Source organism: Poromitra crassiceps, assembly GCF_964638095.1.
Source record: "Poromitra crassiceps genome assembly, chromosome: 1".
Classification (NCBI taxonomy): Eukaryota; Metazoa; Chordata; class Actinopteri; order Beryciformes; family Melamphaidae; genus Poromitra; species Poromitra crassiceps.
This window is the reverse complement of record NC_139623.1, coordinates 93,598,477-93,620,699: the sequence shown is the minus strand read 5'-3', so window position 1 is coordinate 93,620,699 and position 22,223 is coordinate 93,598,477. Positions and strand designations below refer to the sequence as shown.

General features: G+C 44.4%; 1 protein-coding gene across 4 annotated transcripts in view; it reads right to left on the bottom strand.

Moving 5' to 3' along the window:
* ncalda (neurocalcin delta a) overlaps nt 1-22,223 on the bottom strand; it is a 132,473-nt gene that overhangs the window by 58,918 nt on the left and 51,332 nt on the right. Inside the window, exon 1 of one of the 4 annotated variants that reach the window (XM_083634385.1) lies at nt 173-375. The exons of 2 other annotated variants lie outside the window; for them this stretch is intronic. The gene's annotated coding sequence lies outside the window, so the exon portion shown is untranslated. Of the gene's footprint in view, nt 1-172; nt 376-22,223 lie in introns of those variants that run through there. One more of the 4 variants, XM_083634386.1, reaches the window with a different exon arrangement.

Sequence of the window (22,223 nt, the reverse complement as noted above, 5' to 3'; positions counted from 1 at the left end):
AATACACACCCAAACTACAGCACACAGCCACACAAACTACAGCACACAATACACACACAAACTACAGCACACAATACACACACAAGCTACAGCACACAGCAGCACACAATACACACACAAAGAGAACACACACACACACACACACACACACACACACACACACACAGCTTACCTCTCTTGGTAGCGACGTACAAGCCTTTCAGCAGTCCATTACCCAGCTCTTTCTCTCAAAACGAGGTTTTGGGCAGCAGCACCCACAGGAGAAGCAACAGGCAACAGGGGAAGGGAGAGAGCACCAGAAGAAGAAAAGATGAGAAAAAGAGAGAGAGAGAGCGTGGGGGAGAAGCACAGCAGGGGGGAAGAGGAGGAGAAGACTGTGAGTGAGTGAGTGAGTGAGTGAGTGAGTGAGTGAGTGAGTGAGTGAGCTGACGACTCTCAGCAACTCCCCGTCCAAGCAGGCAGGAGGTTTGTTAGAAGCCCTCAAACTAACTCACTCCTCTGCCTGCCTCCCCGGCTTGACGTCAGCACTGTCACATGACCTCTCTCTGGTGTGGTGGGGAAATGAAAGGGGAGGAGAGAGAGTGACTGAGAGAGAGAGAGAGAGAGAGAGAGAAGCCTGCGTTACCGTGGTAACAGGCACAGTGCGCTGAAATGATTTCAATAGGTCAGCTGACACACACAGACATGCACACGCACACTCGCACAGTGCTACTTCTTTATAAAAGCTGGTCAAAGATCTGGTCTCAGTGCTGCTCACACTGAACAATCTAAGAAGGAACAAGGAATTTACACTTGGCCTCGATAATATTTTGATAGATTGTGCTGCAGACCTACATTAGATGGGGAAGAAAAGAGAGAAAAAGAAAGACATACAGAGAAATATAATAGAGATGGATAGAAATTGGTTAAAAATTATGCATGGCTTCCAATGTGTTTACAATTCTCAAAAATAAATGCAATTAAAAAAGGAATGTGCACCAGTCAAACTATACTTTTTTTGAACTCCTGCTTTAGCCTCTTGAACCAAAATAAGTGAGCAGCATGTTCTGGTATTTAGATTGAGTTTGTTTTGACTACATTTCAGAACCTACTGAGGGGTTCAGTTCAGTACTGCCTCATAGCATACATAGCAAGGGTGGATATTTATTGTATTTCTAAGGCCTTACTTAGCTCATGTTTCACAGATTATTTCAATTAGATTAAAATCTCTAGCGGTAACAAGACCAGTTCAATATACATGTGCTGATGAACAGATCTGTACAAGGGAGAGAAAGAATAATGCAAAAAAGAACCCAGAAAAAATAAGAAATAAATAGCTCTCATTATTACTTTGGGGAAGTAGGGAATACAGTAGCTGCAGTTTCAATTTAAATGTTTATTTCATAGGACCACAGAGACAGGCTGCAGCAGCACACCTCAACACAAAGATACCATTTCAAGTATTTCACTTTATGATTAATAACAGCCAATCAAACAATAACACTAAATAACAGGACTGGGAGCGCAAGTAGGACTATATCCGATAAGCAGGGAGCAAAAAGAGATATTGTTGTCATTATGTCAGAGTTAATGAAATGCCCCAACAGTGGTAAAGTGTTGGGAGACATTATGTCAGAAGCTTTTGTCTTGGTGACTAAGAGTTTCACTCAAGTTGAGTTGGGATTTTTGTTGTGAGAGTAACTGGGCTTTCATCGGGGCATTGTGCAGAGAGCAAAACCATTGTTTTCAATGAGGGCAGCGCTCTCCTCAACAACTGCACACTCGGAAGTGCCGTGCACACGCTTGATTTTTCGACAGCCTTTGCAAACGTTGAACTACCGTATATTGAATTTTTACCTCAAATTACACTGACATTTGTTGTGTTGCTAGGCTCCATCCCTGTCTATCTGTTAGCATCTAGCTACCTATGCTAACGTAGGCCACCGGGAGAAGAGTTTGTGCGCTACCTTGCGCAAAATATGCACACTGTCGCTACCTGTATGAAATCCCGTAAGCCTCTTAGATTCTGAGTGAGACACTGTCCCCGTCACATCACTTGATTGGTAATGCTGGCTGTCGATCAAAAGTGGGCGAAGCTTAAGTTCATTGACGTGAGGCTGAAGCCCTTATTCACCTTATTATTAGCCCATATAAGGACGCTTCTGCATGACGTCATTTTGTAATCGTCTTTTCGTTTTAGACACAGAAGTGGATGATGCCTACCATAGTCATTTTTAGACTTGCCAAAAAGCTGTTTTCAAGCAATATTTTTTCGGGTGAGAACGTAACATTCCAAATATGTGACCAGTTTATCAGAATAACGCCTATTTGGAAATATTTAACGAGCAGCGAGGACTGAGAACGCTGGCTGTGTGACCAGTCGGACATAGCTAGTATCTGTCAACCCCTAATGCTACTACTGGCAGTGAGAAAACACTGTTGACGTGCTTTTGCAACTAACGTTAAATGCCGACCGGGTACAGCCATCGGCTCCTCGCAGCAGTAACGCTATGAACATGTAATTGAAGTTAGCGGAAGTGTACTTTCTGAATGTTGCCAAACTTCATTCATTATTATAGTGACGTTTTGTTTTGAAATTGGCCGCTAACTAGCGCTGAACCGGAAGAACAAATACAATTGCGTCTAACGCAGAAGAGAGAAAAAGTGGGCGTGGTGATGAATAAGGTGAATTGAGGTCCAGGTCCAGTTCAGAGTTCGCCCTTTTCCCCCTCTAATGTTGATCCATACTGAAGATGGCCGGTGCGTTATGACGACCACACCAGATGCGGTACGGCTTCATACGGATCTGGTAAAACTGCCGGAACATACTCTCACCTATGTTAATAGATGGGCAATATATGCGTATTGCCCATCTATTAGGGCAATACTATGGCTATTGTATTGCCCAGCAATACATAGCCTCAGCCAGGAATTATGACATCACTGATGACATCATCACTGATGACATCACATCATTAGTTAATTAGGGAAATCACCTAATTAAAAAATCCGGATCCGTCAGGTCACCCGCATGGGTGCTCTGTACACCGGACCCCCTGAAAGTTTCAGCCCGATCGCACATAAAACGGCATATCTGTGGCCAGCCAAAATTCTGCTGCGGCCTCACCAGCCCCGCAGCTCAGCCCACACGTGGCCTCGCCTGCTCTATGGCATCACTGATGACATCATCACGGATGACATCACTGATGACATCATCACTGATGGCATCAGTGAACTTGGCAACTTGGGAGGCACCCCAGTGGCCTCTGTTGAGTCTTGCCGCTTCCTTGGCATGACGATCTCCCGGGACCTGAAGTGGGAGCTGAACATCGACGCTCTCATGAAGAAGGCCCGGAAGAGGATGTACTTCCTGCGGCAGCTAAAAAAGTTCCGGCTGCCGAGGTCTATGCTGACTCAGTTTTACACCTCCATCATTGAGTCCATCCTCACCTTCTCCATCATCACCTGGTTCCCTGCGGCTACGGTCAAGGACAAGACCAAGCTGCAGCGGGTGATTCGATCAGCGGAGAAGGTGATCGGCTGCCCCCTCCCCTCTCTCGAGTCCCTACATGACACCAGGGCCTTGAAGAGGGCCAGAAAGATTATGGCTGACCCATCCCACCCGGGTCACGCCCTCTTTTCCATGCTTCCTCACGGTCGGCGGCTACGCCTGCCAGTGACTCTAAAAAACCGTCACAGACTCAGCTTCTTCCCCTCAGCAGCACGTCTCGTAAACCAGTCAGGTATCCCCCGGTTGCCCCCCCCCCCTAAGGGGAGCTGCCTCGGGCCTGAACCCTTATCCAAATATTTGCACTGCCCATACCTGTATGATCACCAAATATTGCACTTTCTTGTCCTGTTGTTCCACTGTATTTGCCTCGTTTTGCACTGTCCCTTTTATGTGAAAAAAGTTTAAGCACTTTAATGCCAAAACAAGTTCCTATATGTTACAAAACATAATGGTGAATAAATGATATCTGATTCTGATTCTGATTCTGATCAACACTGAACTTATATAGCCTCAGCCAGGAAGGACTGATGACATCATCACTGATGTCATCACATCATTAGGTAATTAGCGCAATCACCTAATTAAAAAATCTGGCTCCGTCAGGTCACCGTGTTCGTTATACCCCCTGAAAGTTAAACGGCAAAATTCTGTTCACATGCACACACACAGGCACACGGACACTTGTCATTGTTATTATAGGAAGGAGAGGATGTTCACAGCTCAGTGCTCACTGGAAGCCTAGACGAACCAGCCTGATGTTCATGTTAACTATTGATGCCTGGAAGCGTTTGGTGCCGTGACAACAGACACCAAAACATAAATAAACAAAATAAACCAGTTTGGATGCAACTCTTATGTCAGTTGAATTAAAAATGTAGGACTACACAACGTCAAAAAAACTACAGTGATTTTCTTTTTGCTGAATGTCGTCATTTGAACTGCAATGATACATAATTTCTGACTCTGATGAAGACGCACTTGGCGTTGAAACGTTAGCCTTATTTTTTGCACCTAAATAAAGGTCCGAGCTGCTCCAGATTTTCTTCTTTCTTCATTGATGCTGCGTCCCTCTTCTGTGATGCACCGGACCTGCCTTTTATAGCTGAGGCACGGTGGTTCTCCTTCACTACTTGATACATCATTTCTATCTCAGCTCTTGCAGTTTTGAGATAATTTAACAGGTTGCCAAGCCAGGATGGTGCAACACGAGGAAATCAAAGCAAATATGAAGGGAGAGAAGAGTTTTGTGTGTTCTTTGGGCAAACAGCTTAGAGCTAGAAAAAAAAAGATGTCCCTTCTGTGGCAACTAAAAATGATTTCAAATTGCAAATTTTATTTGCATGTTTTATGAATAAATAGTAATATTCTGTATTCCACATTTACATGTTCAATAGCTGAAGTGCACATCCATAATGTGATGTAGCATAGTCAAGGGCATAACTTTGGCTTGAGAAGTGGGGGAACACAATAACTCCGACCTGGGGGTCGGGTCCCCTTTGAAAATGGCCATGCCCGTTTTTCCCTTGCCAAAATTGAGCAAAGATCTTTGAGCATTATTTAGCCACCATGGTTGGTTCCAATGGATGCCTTAGGTCTTCTAGTTTCATAATACTATTCTCTTAACTCTAGGTTTAAAAATGAGCCCGCTACAGCCTCTGACAAACAGTAATGTTGGCCCACGTCCATGATTTTTGCAGTGAAAAATGGGGGGGGGGGGGGGGGGGCAACAAAGTCTGGATTTTGAAAAGAGGGGGGGATATGTCCCCCCCCCATCTCTATGGAAATTTCGCCCTGCTGATTATCTGGGGCAGAGTTTCTATATCATACAAAAAAAGCAATGAATGAGGGAGGGCAGCGTGGGAAGAGAAAACTATTTTGGGGCCAACCAACATCCTTCCTTATCCCATCCCCCTCTCACACAAGCTGTGAGTCTGGACAGCTTTGGTCTTATCACGTCCATTTGAATAGCATCTGCTGGCCAGTTGAATGGAGCACAGTGGGGCCCAGAGCGGAGTGGGGTAGCATGGGGTGGGGCAAGGTCAGCCGAGTGAAAACAACCCCCACTGGAGCGCTGTGTGTCCAGGGGTATGAAAACCACCCCCACTGGAGCGCTGTGTGTGCAGGGGTATGAAAACCACCCCCACTGGACTGCTGTGTGTGCAGGGGTATGAAAACCACCCCCACTGGAGCGCTGTGTGTCCAGGGGTATGAAAACCACCCCCACTGGACTGCTGTGTGTGCAGGGGTATGAAAACCACCCCCACTGGACTGCTGTGTGTGCAGGGGTATGAAAACCACCCCCACTGGAGCGCTGTGTGTGCAGGGGTATGAAAACCACCCACACTGGAGCACTGTGTGCAGGGGTATGAAAACCACCCACACTGGAGCACTGTGTGTGCAGGGGTATGAAAACCACCCCCACTGGAGCACTGTCTGTGGAGGGGTATGAAAACCACCCCCACTGGACCACTGTGTGCAGGGGTATGAAAACCACCCCCACTGGACCACTGTGTGCAGGGGTATGAAAACCACCCCCACTGGAGCACTGTGTGCAGGGGTATGAAAACCACCCCCACTGGAGCACTGTGTGCAGGGGTATGAAAACCACCCCCACTGGACCACTGTGTGCAGGGGTATGAAAACCACCCACACTGGAGCAGTGTGTGTGTGCAGGGGTATGTAAACCACCCCCACTGGACCACTGTGTGCAGGGGTATGAAAACCACCCACACTGGAGCGCTGTGTGTGCAGGGGTATGAAAACCACCCACACTGGAGCGCTGTGTGTGCAGGGGTATGAAAACCCCTGCACACACCTGTATTAAGAATAACAAACTGGGGAAAAAGCGTGAGTCAGATAGAAAGAGACAGACAGTCAGAAAGATAGCAAAATACAAAGTTCAAATGCTGCATAAAGTAGAGAGAGAGTGAGAGAGAGAGGCGACAGCTAGACAGCGTGTAGGGAAGTCATTGAATAAAGCCCATAGCTGGATGAATGAGATTGCACGGCTCCTGCTGAAGACCACAGCAGAGATGAGACTGAAAGCTGCCAGGATATAAAGGCAGCCAAGGACACACAGCTCAGATGATGTGAAGAAACACAAATGAGAGTCTGATTGTCAGGGGGGTCAATTATTTAGACTGAGGCCTGAGCCATGGGATTAGCTGGCTGATTGCCTTGTGTGTGTGTGTGTGTGTGTGTGTGTGTGTGTGTGTGTGTGTGTGTGTGTGTGTGTGTGTGTGTGTGTGTGTGTGTGTGTGTGTGTGTGTGTGTTTGGATGTAGGGTGTGCAACAGGCACTGGAGGGAATTCCTTCCTCCTGAAGCTTCAGCAGGAAGCAACAACATGGGTGGAAGAGAAAACAACTTCTGCTTCCAAGGTAAACCCCTTAGAAGTTGCTCCTTTGAAAAAAGGTAATACTCTCCATTCTATGCAAATATCAGAAACTCACTTTGGAATAATTCACTTATAGGAAACGGCAGTTACTCAGTTCAGCTGAAGATACAAAAAACTGTGAAGAAAACACTGTATGAAATGATGCACTGTTGCTTCACACATATTTTCAGAACTTACCACTTCAGTCCTACTTCCTCGCTCACTTCCAAGTCCGAAATCTGATATTCCATTAGACTGATGTCGTACAGCCAGGGCGCACACACAGACAGCCACTCTGTTTGCGAGGCGAGTTAGCTAGCTAGCGGCTAGCTCGCTGTCGTATACTGATGACAACACTAGCAGGAGACGACAGTAAACACTACCGCAAGGCACTCTACCGCAGTGAACTCTTACAGTATGCAGTGAACTCCTGAAGATATCCAGACATTACTCGGATGGGCTTTATGTATGAACACAAGTGTCAGTTGTGAGCGCGCCCCCGCGCAAACAAATCCTAATCACGCCAAGCTCCTGGTACTATGTCCGTGTCGCTCGCAGAGCAGCGCATGTTTGAATACTACAGTAGTATGTCCAGAGCGAGCAAGTGGGTGTGTTGATGATGCTGGGATTACTTCTGTTATATTGTTAAATGCACTTTTACAAATCATTAATGTCCCTGTGCTATTTAATTTCATGAATGGACATACAGTAGTTACGTAACGTGGCTGGATTATTTGGAAGAGAGCCAAATTGGTGAGTAAACAAGTAAAAGTTTAATCGTATCTTGGTAATCTAATATCATGGTGCATCCCTAATTATGTCTTATCTAACCCAGCCATCAGTGCATGTACAAAAGCATACATACAGGAATTATGTGTAAAAGCTCACTGAAAGCTTCCATAGTACTGTAGTTCAGGTTTTCCACATCAAGTGGGCTAAATTTGGCTTGCAACAGGTCAGCATGTAGGCTACAGATGTAGCCAGCTGCTACAACAGGTTAGCATGTAGGCTACAGATGTAGCCAGCTGCTGCAACAGGTCAGCATGTAGGCTATAGATGTAGCCAGCTGCTGCAACAGGTTAGCATGTAGGCTATAGATGTAGCCAGCTGCTGCAACAGGTCAGCATGTAGGCTACAGATGTAGCCAGCTGCTGCAACAGGTCAGCATGTAGGCTACAGATGTAGCCAGCTGCTGCAACAGGTCAGCATGTAGGCTATAGGTGTAGCCAGCTGCTGCAACAGGTCAGCATGTAGGCTACAGATGTAGCCAGCTGCTGCAACAGGTCAGCATGTAGGCTACAGATGTAGCCAGCTGCTGCAACAGGTCAGCATGTAGGCTACAGATGTAGCCAGCTGCTGCAACAGGTCAGCATGTAGGCTACAGATGTAGCCAGCTGCTGCAACAGGTCAGCGTGTAGGCTACAGATGTAGCCAGCTGCTGCAACAGGTTAGCATGTAGGCTATAGATGTAGCCAGCTGCTGCAACAGGTTAGCATGTAGGCTACAGATGTAGCCAGCTGCTGCAACAGGTCAGCATGTAGGCTATAGATGTAGCCAGCTGCTGCAACAGGTTAGCATGTAGGCTATAGATGTAGCCAGCTGCTGCAACAGGTCAGCATGTAGGCTATAGATGTAGCCAGCTGCTGCAACAGGTCAGCATGTAGGCTACAGATGTAGCCAGCTGCTGCACTGTTGCTTCACTCATAAGGGCTTCTTGGAAAATGCTGCATCCATGTATAATAGAAGACAGATACAACATGAGCAGACTTTTACATTAGGTATCAGTGTAAAAGATGTGGTATTACACAATTACAAGAAGTGCCGACTTGCAATCTAACTGCCAATTACGACACGTACAGGAAACAGCAGAAAGCTGGCTAGCCGACAGGGAAGTCAATTCATCTCCCACACACCATATGTTGACTAACGTAACGATCTCCTGAGGGGAGAGAGATATGCACATACACACATGCACACACACATGTGCACACACACACACACACACACACACACACGCACGCATGCACATGTGCAGCCATGCATAAATTCACACACTCCAGGAAACACTCTATGAAGCCTAAATGAGCTCTACTGTACCACGCAGTGAACGAAGACGGATTACCTCTGACGACACACACTTATCCTACAGCTGTACTGAGTTAGCATCTTACATACAACACTGGCTCTACACACAGCTGTTCACATAGCTTTACCTCAGTACAGTAGGTTAATTCACCGCTCACTGAAAGAAGGAGTAGATGAGAGCATCTTAAATCTGATCTCTTTTGTACGTTATGTAATTGCAATACATGAGGTGGGCGAGCTGATGCACTTCGCTGAGCAGGCTAATCCAATGTGCTGCACAGCTTGCCAAAATGATTGACGAAAGCATCTTGAATCTTTGTGCTGCTGTGGAGTTAAAGTAGATTATGCTAATGTACACTAATCCAAGACAGATGTATTGCACATGAAAGAAAAACATCATACGTTAATTAAGTGGGCAATAGATTATGTCTTTTAGTGCATGAAGGTGTTTTACCAGGTATTATGTAATTAAGACTGCATGGGGAGATGTAACACTGAAACAGCTGAAAAACCTTTGAAACTAGAACGACCGCACCGCGGTTATATGCCTCTGCCAACAAGTGAGCAGTCGACATCCATGTCTGTCCAGACTTGAGCCAAATGTGAAGAAATTAGGTGAGATATGGCGTTACTGAGCTTGAAAATGGTGTTCGTGAGGTCACAGTGACATTGACCTTTGACCACCAAAATGTAATCAGTTAATTCTTGAGTCCAAGTGGACGTTTGAGGTAAATTAGATGAAAATCCGCCAATGCGTTCCTGAGATATTGCGTGAATGAGCTTGAAAATGGCATTCGTGAGGTCAGTGACCTTAACCTTTGTCCTTTGACCACCAAAATCGAATCAGTTCCTCCTTGAATCCAAGTCGACGTTTGAGCCAAATTGGAAGAAATTCCGTCAAGGCATTCCTGAGATATCGCGTTAAAGAGCTTGGAAATGGGGTTTGTGAGGTCACAGTGACCTTGAACTTTGACCACCAAAATCTAATCAGTTCATCCTTGAGTCCAAGTTGACGTTTTAGGCAAATTTGATTAAATTCCGTCAAAGTGTTCCTCAGATATCGCCTTAACGAACATCGGACAGACGTATGGACAGATGGACGGACAACCCGAATCCATAATGCCTCCGGCCTGGCTATTGCCGGCGGAGGCATAAAAAGAGGTGCATTGAAAAAACATAGGCGGTGCTGTCTGGACTAAAAGAATGATTGTGGGTAAATGACACTAAATGCATGCAAGTTGGCCCTACAGTGCTAACCCAGTGTACACTAGGGATGCACTAGTCTCGCTGGCCAGCCTCCCCTCCCTTCCGTGAGAGTCGTCTGGCTGCACGGAAACAGGCAACTGGGATAAGCCCTCCCCTGCTCTACAGCTGCTTCCCATTGGAGCGACTGTTTCAGTCGCTGCCGGATGTCCGCTCCCGGCTTATTACAAGCTCTGTCATTGGCTCCGACCATGTCAATCAGAGCGGCTTCCGCTCCCTCCTCCCTGTGTGTCGCTGTAAATAGTGCCCTGCCGCCGCAGTGAAAACAACAACGCTAACTAGCTAGCAAGCTAATGGCTAGCTAGCTCGTTGCTACATGCTGAAAGTGGCAAGTTGCATTGTTGGAAACTATTTTCCAAGGGCAATTCTTTTTTTATAGTGAAAGTGATGAACGCCACGTTTTCTCAGAAGCATTTCTTTGGGAAGCGATAAGCTGAGGTGTTTTGGCAGTAGAAAGTGAAGAACTGGTGGATGCGAGTGAAAATGACCAAAGATATTGTATTACCATAAGAACTTACTTTCGCAGGAAAAATATGTTTGGTTTGTAGAGATGAACTGCCCATTCCATTGAACTGTGTTTGAACAGGTGCATAACATTGATTTATTCAAAATGTTAACTGGCAAAACAACACTTCAGCTACTAAGTTACTACTAAGTTACTTCATGAGATTCAGGAAGACTCGCGACACTGTTGGTAGCTCCCAATATTTTTCCGATTTATTTTACATTAAAAATGACAATGTTTCGAGCCCTCAAAAGCTCTTCATCAGGTAAATCTGACCTGATGAACAGCCTTTGAGGGCTCGAAATGTCGTCATTTTCTATGTAAAATAAATCTGAAAAATATTGGGAGCTACCAACAGTGTCGCGAGTCTTCCTGAATCTCTTGCATTTAATAAAACATTTTATTATAATAAATTAATGTGTGTGTGTGTGTGTGTGTGTGTGTGTGTGTGTATTTATTGTGAAATTCTTTGTCGCATTAAAAGGACCCCACCCCTCTGTATAGCCTCATGGTGCCTGTTAGAGAATGGAATTTGACCACTCCTCATCCGCAATATGATAATTATAACAGCTTATATAAACCAAATGAATGAAACCATGAGCCAGGAAGTGTATTATAGAAGTATATTAAAAAACCATACATTCTCTGGCAATCTGCATTGTCAGAGGACTGAATCTCAATGTACACATTCTGATATGTCATACAGAGTCCAAATATTCAGTGATGACTGACAGTTTGACATATGCTTTATACTCAGAGAGAGGAGGAAAGGCAGAGAGGAGGGGGGATGAACTTTGGAAATGTGTGTGCATCGTCCAGTCTGACAGGGAAACTGTTATCAATTGTTATGGGACGCGATGCACTGTCCAAGGTATCAGCAAAAGGAGAGAAGTCCTCAATGCCACGGGTGAATCTATATGTGTGAGATGTCATGTCATTGTATTCTCATAGCGTTAATTATGCGTATGCAACTATTAGGCAATTATTAGCTTATTGATTAGGAAATGCGCATGGAACTTATATTTTCTCCAACAGTGCCTTTTCAACTTCTATTGTTCTAATTACATCTCTTTCCCAGTTAACAGTATCCCAAAGTCATAAGTTCATGATGAAATAGCCTACGGTGCGGTGCGGGCTTTCAAAAAACCATGAAATAAGTTTTGAGCAGCACAGTCCACACATGCTGTGTGCTGTGGTTTGGTGGAGTTTGGACAAAATTAGAAGGCAAAATTGCGATTTCTGTGAAATAGGCCCCACCCACAACACTTTGCATGTTGATTATATCGCGACGGTGCGGTCTCGCAAAAAACAGCAAAACAGGTTTTGTGCAGGACAGTCCACACACGCTGTGTGATGTGGTTTGGTCAAGATTTGACAACATTTGAAGGAGAAATAGTGAAAAAATGCTTTTGGACGAAATTGTAAATGGCGGAAAATCTAGTTAGACGTAAATGGGCGGGGCCTCTATCAGCAGATGCGGAATGACCCAAGGAATCCAGGGAAAAAATAATTTTGATTGTAGATACTACGGTTAAAAAATTATGGACCAAAACGTAAAGTGGGTTGTTATAGCGCCACCTAGTGGTCAACTAGTGTAATTTTTTTCGCCCATAGTAAAAGGTGACTCTGTGAACCTACCTACCAAGTTCGGTAGCGGCAGGTCTTATGGTTTCTGAGTGGGACCAAATCGGCTTGCAAATTGGTGACTAAATTGGTGACTAAATTGGGTGGACAAACATGTTATAGGGCCTGCCCCCTGCGTGCGCTGGCCAAAAAGGTTGCCATGACAGTTTGCTATCCTGCAAACTGTCCATCTAATCTTCATGTATTGCTGAAGCTGCTGTACAGAAAATGACAAGCGAGTGTATTTTTAGGGTTTTCTCACAATACTACAATTTATACATCCAAGGATTATGGCTTGGGCAAAGAAAATAAATTAGAAAACAGGAGTTGAGGAAGGAATTCAAGAGCCACAAAGAATGTGATAAATATGTGTCTCAGTATCTAAGAGGCCATTTACACCTGGCATTAACGTGTGTTTTCTGTCATCAGATTGCAATCAGATTGTGCTTTATCCCTTGAAAGTACAGGTGTAAACACCCCCAAAACGCTTTGAAGACGGATTGCAATCTGATCGGCCAAACCACCTCCGGAGGTGGTCAGGGATGCATTGTGTACACATTGAACACAAGTGTAAATGCAATGTGTCTTCTCAATCTGGATACAGCAACTTTATGCGGATTGAGAGGACACCCATTTCTGCCATCAGATTGCAATCTGATGGCAGAAAACGCATGTTAATGCCAGGTGTAAATGGCCTAAGCAGAATCGATGACCCTCTCCCTCCTTGGTAACTCATCCACTATATATATATATATATAAAAAAAAAAGAAGACATACTGTATGGGGATATTTCTTCATAATCCTCCTGAGTGGTAACAAAAACCTTATTTACTCAAATCATTTATTTAGTCGCATTTGCAGGAAGTGGAGGTGTGAAAATCAGGAAATTAGGAGTGAGAAGAAGGGTTGTTATACAATCAGTGAAGTGTCTCAAGAGCATCTCAACAGCTTTTACAACCCACTCCATCCCTGGTGATTCAGGAGCTATAAACAGCAGCCAGAAGGCAGACTGATGACCAATCTGGCCCCTCTATTGTTCTTCATGGCAGACGGCAGGCCCGATGCAGAGAGAGGATTAACCCAGCCCACGGTCTCATCCTCTCTCCCTTATCAGAACGGAGCAGCTTGGGAGTCGGGAGCAAAAAATAAGGGCACGTCACCACCTCCCCTATGAGTCATCCTCTAGTTCTCTGCTCACTACTGACACACACACACACACACACACACACACACACACACACACACACACACGGATGCACACACATCCTCGCTGGTGTCTGCCTTACATCAATAATATTCCTATGGGAGTAGGGCTGCTGTCTCTGCATAGATGATGATGGTCTACTGGCAGGGAAGGGATGGATAGATGCAACTTGCCTATCAAATGTCAGAGCGGACCGGGCACATTGCGGAGCATGGACCCCAAGGCAGCCAGTCACGACACATGTATTTGTATCTGCTAGACTTCCTAGTATGAGTCAGGCATTTCCTGGTAAATTGTGGACAAATACTGTGACTTATTGATAATCAGAATGTGCTGTAAAGTAATTGATTGTGTTATGACCCTAACTTTGTTTAGACAAAAGGCAACGTGACAATCTCCTGTCCTGATGATCAAGTTATCAGCAGGATTACAAACTGCACTAACATCGGTATACCGTTCAAATAAGCTTGATCAACAAGGGTTACACAATGGAAAATATGATGATAATTATCCATGAAACCATCTCAAAGGGAGCTGTCCAAGCCGTAATCTGTCATAGCTTTGATATAAGCAGTGTATAATCACATGGGACTCACCACCACATTGGAACCACATCAGAAATGAGAAGCCAAATTAAAGCCAATCAGAACACAATATCAGGGGAGATCAATATAAAAGCAGCTGCATGCTTGTTGTCTTGTCATGCTCCTTCAAAAACATACAATGCAGGGAGACATTCCCAAGTGTGCCTTAGTGACAGGACAATGTCCATGTTAGTCTGCTTTACATTATGGATTAATAGAGGCAGTGTTGTATAGAGAGGAAGACTTGAGGCTGGAAGGTTGCTGCTTTGAATCCCTGGAAGGGCTGGGACAGTGTGTGTGCGTCAATGGTGTTCGTGTGTGTGTGTGTGTGTGTGTGTGTGTGTGTGTGTGTGTGTGTGTGTGTGTGTGTGTGTGTGTGTGCATGTGCGTGCGTGTGTTGGGGGGAAGGGGGATTGTAATGGACTCCCCTACCTCAACAATGAATGGTGCCCTGTAATCCCCACCCCCCCATCCCCAATCGTCATTAATGCCAATAAAAAGCCTAAACCGACCAAAGGAACGTGTTGAAGGTAAGTGAATGTAATCAACCATGTGACTGTGATGCAGGGAGCTGCTGGGAAAGAGCAAGCGTGCTCAAGTCAGCTTTCCCCGGATAAATGAAGATCACAGACCACTGGAATGACGATCACAGTCAGACCACTGAAATGAGGATCACAGACAACTGAAATGAGGATCCCAGACAACTGAAATGAGGATCACAGACAAGTGAAATGAGGATCACAGATAACTGAAATGAGGATCACAGACCACTGAAATGAGGATCACAGACCACTGAAATGAGGATCACAGACAAGTGAAATGAGGATCACAGATAACTGAAATGAGGATCACAGACCACTGACATGAGGATCACAGACCACTGAAATGAGTATCACAGACAACTGAAATGAGGATCACAGACAAGTGAAATGAGGATCACAGACCACTGAAATGAGGATCACAGACCACTGAAATGAGGATCCCAGACAACTGAAATGAGGATCACAGACAAGTGAAATGAGGATCACAGATAACTGAAATGAGGATCACAGACCACTGAAATGAGGATCACAGACCACTGAAATGAGGATCACAGACCACTGAAATGAGGATCACAGACAAGTGAAATGAGGATCACAGATAACTGAAATGAGGATCACAGACCACTGAAATGAGGATCACAGACCACTGAAATGAGTATCACAGACAACTGAAATGAGGATCACAGACAAGTGAAATGAGTATCACATACCACTGAAATGAGGATCACAGATAACTGAAATGAGGATCACAGACCACTGAAATGAGGATCACAGACCACTGAAATGAGTATCACAGACCACTGAAATGAGGATCACAGACCACTGAAATGAGGATCACAGACCACTGAAATGAGTATCACAGACCACTGAAATGAGGATCACAGACCACTGAAATGAGTATCACAGACCACTGAAATGAGGATCACAGACAAGTGAAATGAGGATCACAGATAACTGAAATGAGGATCACAGACCACTGAAATGAGGATCACAGACCACTGAAATGAGGATCACAGACCACTGAAATGAGGATCACAGACTGACCACACTAACTAAGATAACTAAGAAAACGATCTTTTGGTGGAGGCAGGCTGGTGATCGGATTCTATAACAGTTTTTATTATTATTTTGTAATCACACATTTATGTTCCACTCATATCCCCAAAATACATTAGGCCTGCACGAAAACAGCGAAAACATTGTTCAATTTTGTGATGATGACGATATGATATTGTTATAAATAAACAAATATTGAAGTATGCATAGTGTTTCCTCCAGGATTTTTTCCAGCAGTGGTGGCCGAGGGCCGGGTGGGACCGTGGTTAAGCGCGTGTCGTACAACGACGCCGGCCCGGAGAATTGCACTGATTTACTTTTCTATCCACCTTATTTTTGGCGGCCATTTTTGCCTGATCTGCTGATGGGTGCTTCTTCCGGTGTGATCCTCCCAGCCTTGTTGCTGACAGCTTGACACCCGTCTGGGCGAACGGAGCAAATCACTAATCAGGTCCAGCTTGGCAAAAATCTCGTCGATAAATATCCCTTTAAGACCGCAGTGCATTCATGGGTAATCGCCTGCTTTGGCTAATATTAGCTGCTAGTTAGTTATGTTACATGGCAGTAAAATGCCTGTGCCCCACTTTCCCATATCATTCTCCCCCCTGCGTGGCAGGCACACCCACGCATTACCCTCAGACTCTGACAAGTGCTTGTGGCACTCACACTATCACACACTTACACACATCCAGACATACACACAACAGTACACATTTTATAACAGTCACCATGAGGACCGCAATGGAAATAAGCTGTCAGCTTTATTGCGTTTTTATCCTTTTGATAATGGTGGGCCTGTGTATGTATATATGTATATTGTATATACTGTGTATTCATTATCAATAAAGAACTCAATCAATCAATCAAAAAAAAATGCCACTAAATGACCAAATTGATAGAACTTTTAACCATTTCGAGTAACACTGTTTCCATACGGATCACCAGCGTTAGTTTGTTGTTTATAACGTGGCTATATTATAACGGGTTAGACAATGGAAAATATGATGATAATTATCCATGAAACCATCTCAAAGGGAGCTGTCCAAGCCGTAATCTGTCATAGCTTTGATATAAGCAGTGTATAATCACATGGGACTCACCACCACATTGGAACCACATCAGAAATGAGAAGCCAAATTAAAGCCAATCAGAACACAATATCAGGGGAGATCAATATAAAAGCAGCTGCATGCTTGTTGTCTTGTCATGCTCCTTCAAAAACATACAATGCAGGGAGACATGCCCAAGTGTGCCTTAGTGACAGGACAATGTCCATGTTAGTCTGCTTTACATTATGGATTAATAGAGGCAGTGTTGTATAGAGAGGAAGACTTGAGGCTGGAAGGTTGCTGCTTTGAATCCCTGGAAGGGCTGGGACAGTGTGTGTGCGTCAATGGTGTTCGTGTGTGTGTGTGTGTGTGTGTGTGTGTGTGTGTGTGTGTGTGTGTGCATGTGCGTGCGTGTGTTGGGGGGAAGGGGGATTGTAATGGACTCCCCTACCTCAACAATGAATGGTGCCCTGTAATCCCCACCCCCCCATCCCCAATCGTCATTAATGCCAATAAAAAGCCTAAACCGACCAAAGGAACGTGTTGAAGGTAAGTGAATGTAATCAACCATGTGACTGTGATGCAGGGAGCTGCTGGGAAAGAGCAAGCGTGCTCAAGTCAGCTTTCCCCGGATAAATGAAGATCACAGACCACTGGAATGAGGATCACAGACAACTGAAATGAGGATCCCAGACAACTGAAATGAGGATCACAGACAAGTGAAATGAGGATCCCAGACAACTGAAATGAGGATCACAGACAAGTGAAATGAGGATCACAGATAACTGAAATGAGGATCACAGACCACTGAAATGAGGATCACAGACCACTGAAATGAGGATCACAGACAAGTGAAATGAGGATCACAGATAACTGAAATGAGGATCACAGACCACTGAAATGAGCATCACAGACCACTGAAATGAGTATCACAGACAACTGAAATGAGGATCACAGACAAGTGAAATGAGTATCACAGACCACTGAAATGAGGATCACAGATAACTGAAATGAGGATCACAGACAAGTGAAATGAGGATCACAGATAACTGAAATGAGGATCACAGACCACTGAAATGAGCATCACAGACCACTGAAATGAGTATCACAGACCACTGAAATGAGGATCACAGACAAGTGAAATGAGTATCACAGACCACTGAAATGAGGATCACAGATAACTGAAATGAGGATCACAGACCACTGAAATGAGGATCACAGACCACTGAAATGAGTATCACAGACCACTGAAATGAGGATCACAGACCACTGAAATGAGGATCACAGACCACTGAAATGAGTATCACAGACCACTGAAATGAGGATCACAGACCACTGAAATGAGTATCACAGACCACTGAAATGAGGATCACAGACAAGTGAAATGAGGATCACAGATAACTCAAATGAGGATCACAGACCACTGAAATGAGGATCACAGACCACTGAAATGAGGATCACAGACCACTGAAATGAGGATCACAGACTGACCACACTAACTAAGATAACTAAGAAAACGATCTTTTGGTGGAGGCAGGCTGGTGATCGGATTCTATAACAGTTTTTATTATTATTTTGTAATCACACATTTATGTTCCACTCATATCCCCAAAATACATTAGGCCTGCACGAAAACAGCGAAAACATTGTTCAATTTTGTGATGATGACGATATGATATTGTTATAAATAAACAAATATTGAAGTATGCATAGTGTTTCCTCCAGGATTTTTTCCAGCAGTGGTGGCCGAGGGCCGGGTGGGACCGTGGTTAAGCGCGTGTCGTACAACGACGCCGGCCCGGAGAATTGCACTGATTTACTTTTCTATCCACCTTATTTTTGGCGGCCATTTTTGCCTGATCTGCTGATGGGTGCTTCTTCCGGTGTGATCCTCCCAGCCTTGTTGCTGACAGCTTGACACCCGTCTGGGCGAACGGAGCAAATCACTAATCAGGTCCAGCTTGGCAAAAATCTCGTCGATAAATATCCCTTTAAGACCGCAGTGCATTCATGGGTAATCGCCTGCTTTGGCTAATATTAGCTGCTAGTTAGTTATGTTACATGGCAGTAAAATGCCACTAAATGACCAAATTGATAGAACTTTTAACCATTTCGAGTAACACTGTTTCCATACGGATCACCAGCGTTAGTTTGTTGTTTATAACGTGGCTATATTATAACGTTTTATATCTCGGATGCGTTATTTCGAATCCCACATAGGTTACGCTAAAACCACCACCGCAAAGCGTGTGGGTTTCAGGACAAAACAGTCTCGAGCTACTATCGTCATCTTTAGAGCACAATATTCCTGGAATGCCTGTAACTAAATAGTTACATGTCCTCTGCATTCTGTATAAAATTAAGATATTATGGGTTGTTTTATTTTGTATGTTAAATACTTATTGGCCAAGTTATGTTCAATTCAGCCAGGGTACAAGGGACTGAGTGTAGGCGGCCATCTTTTCAAATCAAGTAGGATACCATTTAGGAAATGGCAAGCTGCAACAATAAGTCACGTTAAACCGGACCTTGTATGCACAATTATTTTTTACAGTGGGGCATTCAAAAATAAGGTGGATAACAGTTTGTGCTTTGCACCATTTATTTCTCTATAAAAGTGATGTTACATTATATAATGTTATGTTTGTGCTGCTTTTCTTGGCCAGGTCCCCCCCAAAATATGTTATCTTATTTTGAAGCAGCGGTGGCCAGGATTTAGCAGTGGTGGGCCGTCGCTACTAAATGCATATAGAGGAAACCCAATAGCTATTACATTTCCTATGTCTTTCTGCTTCAATACTGCTAACATAGACCCCAAACATTGAATAGCCTATGCCCACAAGCATGGCTCTCTGTTACCGACTCAAGCTGAAAATTACACTGGAGGGGCAGAGCAAGGGAAAGATAACATTGGCGGAAAATTTGGCGGCAACCTTCGGTCAAACATTTTTTTTGGCCACTTTGTCGCCAGATTAGAGGAAAATTAACATTAAGATTAGACTGTTGTGTCATTATTCAGTCACCTTTTCTCACTCACCTCCGTGTCACCACTTGCTCCCACTGCTGTGTTGGAATCCTCATTCTCTCTCCCACCCTTTTTGGACTTTTAGCCATATTTAGAGGAATATTTCATTTTAAATTAACATTAGGATTATACTGTTGTGATGTCATTATTCAGTGTCTTCTAGGGATGTGCGATGTCAGCCAAATAACCATCACGATGCTTCCACACTGAACCATCACGATGGACGATGGCATCGTCGTTGGCCGGGGGGGGGGGGGGGGTTACAAGTTCAATAGGGTATGTAGCACGCACCCAGCATGCGTTTAGGGGCTGGTGTTGAAACCAAAAGTAAGACTAGCGCACACCCAGCAGAGAGAGGGAAGGGGAGGAGGGGCTGGTGTGGAAAGTTCTGGAAACAGAAAGTTAGACTGACCAGAGCGGAGGCTTTGTAATTGCCTGTGTTGGAAACTTGCCCTTCAATCATCTTCCATAATGGCGGAGGAGACGAAGATCGTCGCAAAAAAAGGGACCACTTCGCCTATCTGGCAGTATTTTGGATTTCACCCTGATGAGGATGGACGGACCACCCAAAGATACTGCTAAAGCCGTGTGCAGGATTTTATCCCAACTGCACTCACCCGTGCGTCGCGAGTGAGTGCAGTTGGTCGTTTTATTATTAAATCTGTAAAATTTTAATTTGAACGGTTAATCACGATGGTCCCATGTAGAAGGCTCAGAGGTCGATGGGTGTTGGAACAATCACGATGGTCGATGCCATCGTCCATCGCACCAACCCTAGTGTCTTCTCCTCTTCTCTGCAGCATTACTCAATTTACCCTCAGGAATCAGGGACAGTGATAGCCTACCTGCTATTCCTCCCATATATCCAGGGCCGGATTAATAGTACCATGGGCCCCCGGGGCTATTCATTTTCTAAGCTATTCATTTAGCCTTTTAGTCATAAAGATTATATCTTCCAGACTGAAATGTTATAACAGAAGTGGCGTATTGGCCAGAATTACATGAACATTTGGACACTTATTCAGCGGGTATTTTGCATGTTGCGTTCAGGTGCACTGTAAAAAAAAAATATATATATATATATATATTTTTTTACATCTCTTGCCACCAGGGGGTGCTGCAGCGCCCGCCGCACCGTGCTTCCAGCGCCAATGCTTGTGTCTGCCTGTGCTTCGAGGGAATTATAGATTGCATTCTGAGTGTGAAAAATAAAATGATTTTTGTTATTCATTGCGTTTCAGGCACATGGCCATGTGTTTATTGCGCATGTTTATATTGCGATGATGATGAAAATACGTTGTATTGTGCAGCCCTAAAATACATGTCTATATCACCACAGAGGCAATGCTGGTGGTTCTCAAAGTGCTGTCTGCAGGCCCCTGAGGTCCATGAGGAGGTTCCAGGGGACCCCCAGCAAAATGAGGAAGACTTAAATTTCATTCTACAAATTATCCAAATTTGAGGATGTATAAATTACTATTGTAATCACAATTACAGTGTAGACAGTTACACAGTTAAATACTAATTTATCAACAACAAAAATCCTCCCATATGGAGTCCCTGGAATTTAAGTATATCTAATGGGGGTCCGTGGCCTAATGTTTGTCTATTTGAGGGTCCATGACATGGGAACATTTGAGAATCCCTGGGCTACACTCTGGCCTTTACTCCAGTAACACACAGTAATGTACAGTATGTAGTCCAAGGAAGTTTTCTCTTCCACCTACACCAGCTCTTCTTGTTAACACTTAAGTAACACTCATCACAAGCACAGCAGTCTTTACTACTGTGAACCCCCTGCTGAGAGGGAGAAGCTGTCAGAGTGAGGTAATCCACCCAACATAGAATACATTAAACAGCTCGCACACTGCATGGGCTCCAGTGAAAATATGTATTGCACCGTTGCTGGTTACGTTTCGAGCAGACTGCTCTATTTATTCACTGTTCCAGCCTCTCTCCAGCTCTGCACCTGCCGGATTCGACCTGGGTGTGCGTGTTTTTAACTTTTCTCTAATCCACCCAACATAACCTGGGTCAAATCCAGCCTCAGTGGGGCAGATGCAGAGGCCGGGCAGAACTGGGCAGCAAGACAGAAGCCTCACCATCACCCCAAATAAATAATAAAAATACATTATAATTGATATAAACAATATACAGTAGACATACTGTTAGTGTGGAGTGTAATTATGTAACAAGCTCAGCCTAACAGGACCGATTTGCCAGGTGAAGTAGCTCTGCCACATTGTAACCTTGTAACAACATTGCTTGATCAAAGTTCGATGTTCCTTAAAAAACTAAATCTCACCTGAAAGCAACAGAGGAACATGTAACTTAAAAACAATCCAGGTCTAGCATCCACCCATATGCACACACAAATACCAACATAACAACAAAACTGAGCATGTGAAAATCTTTAGCCCACT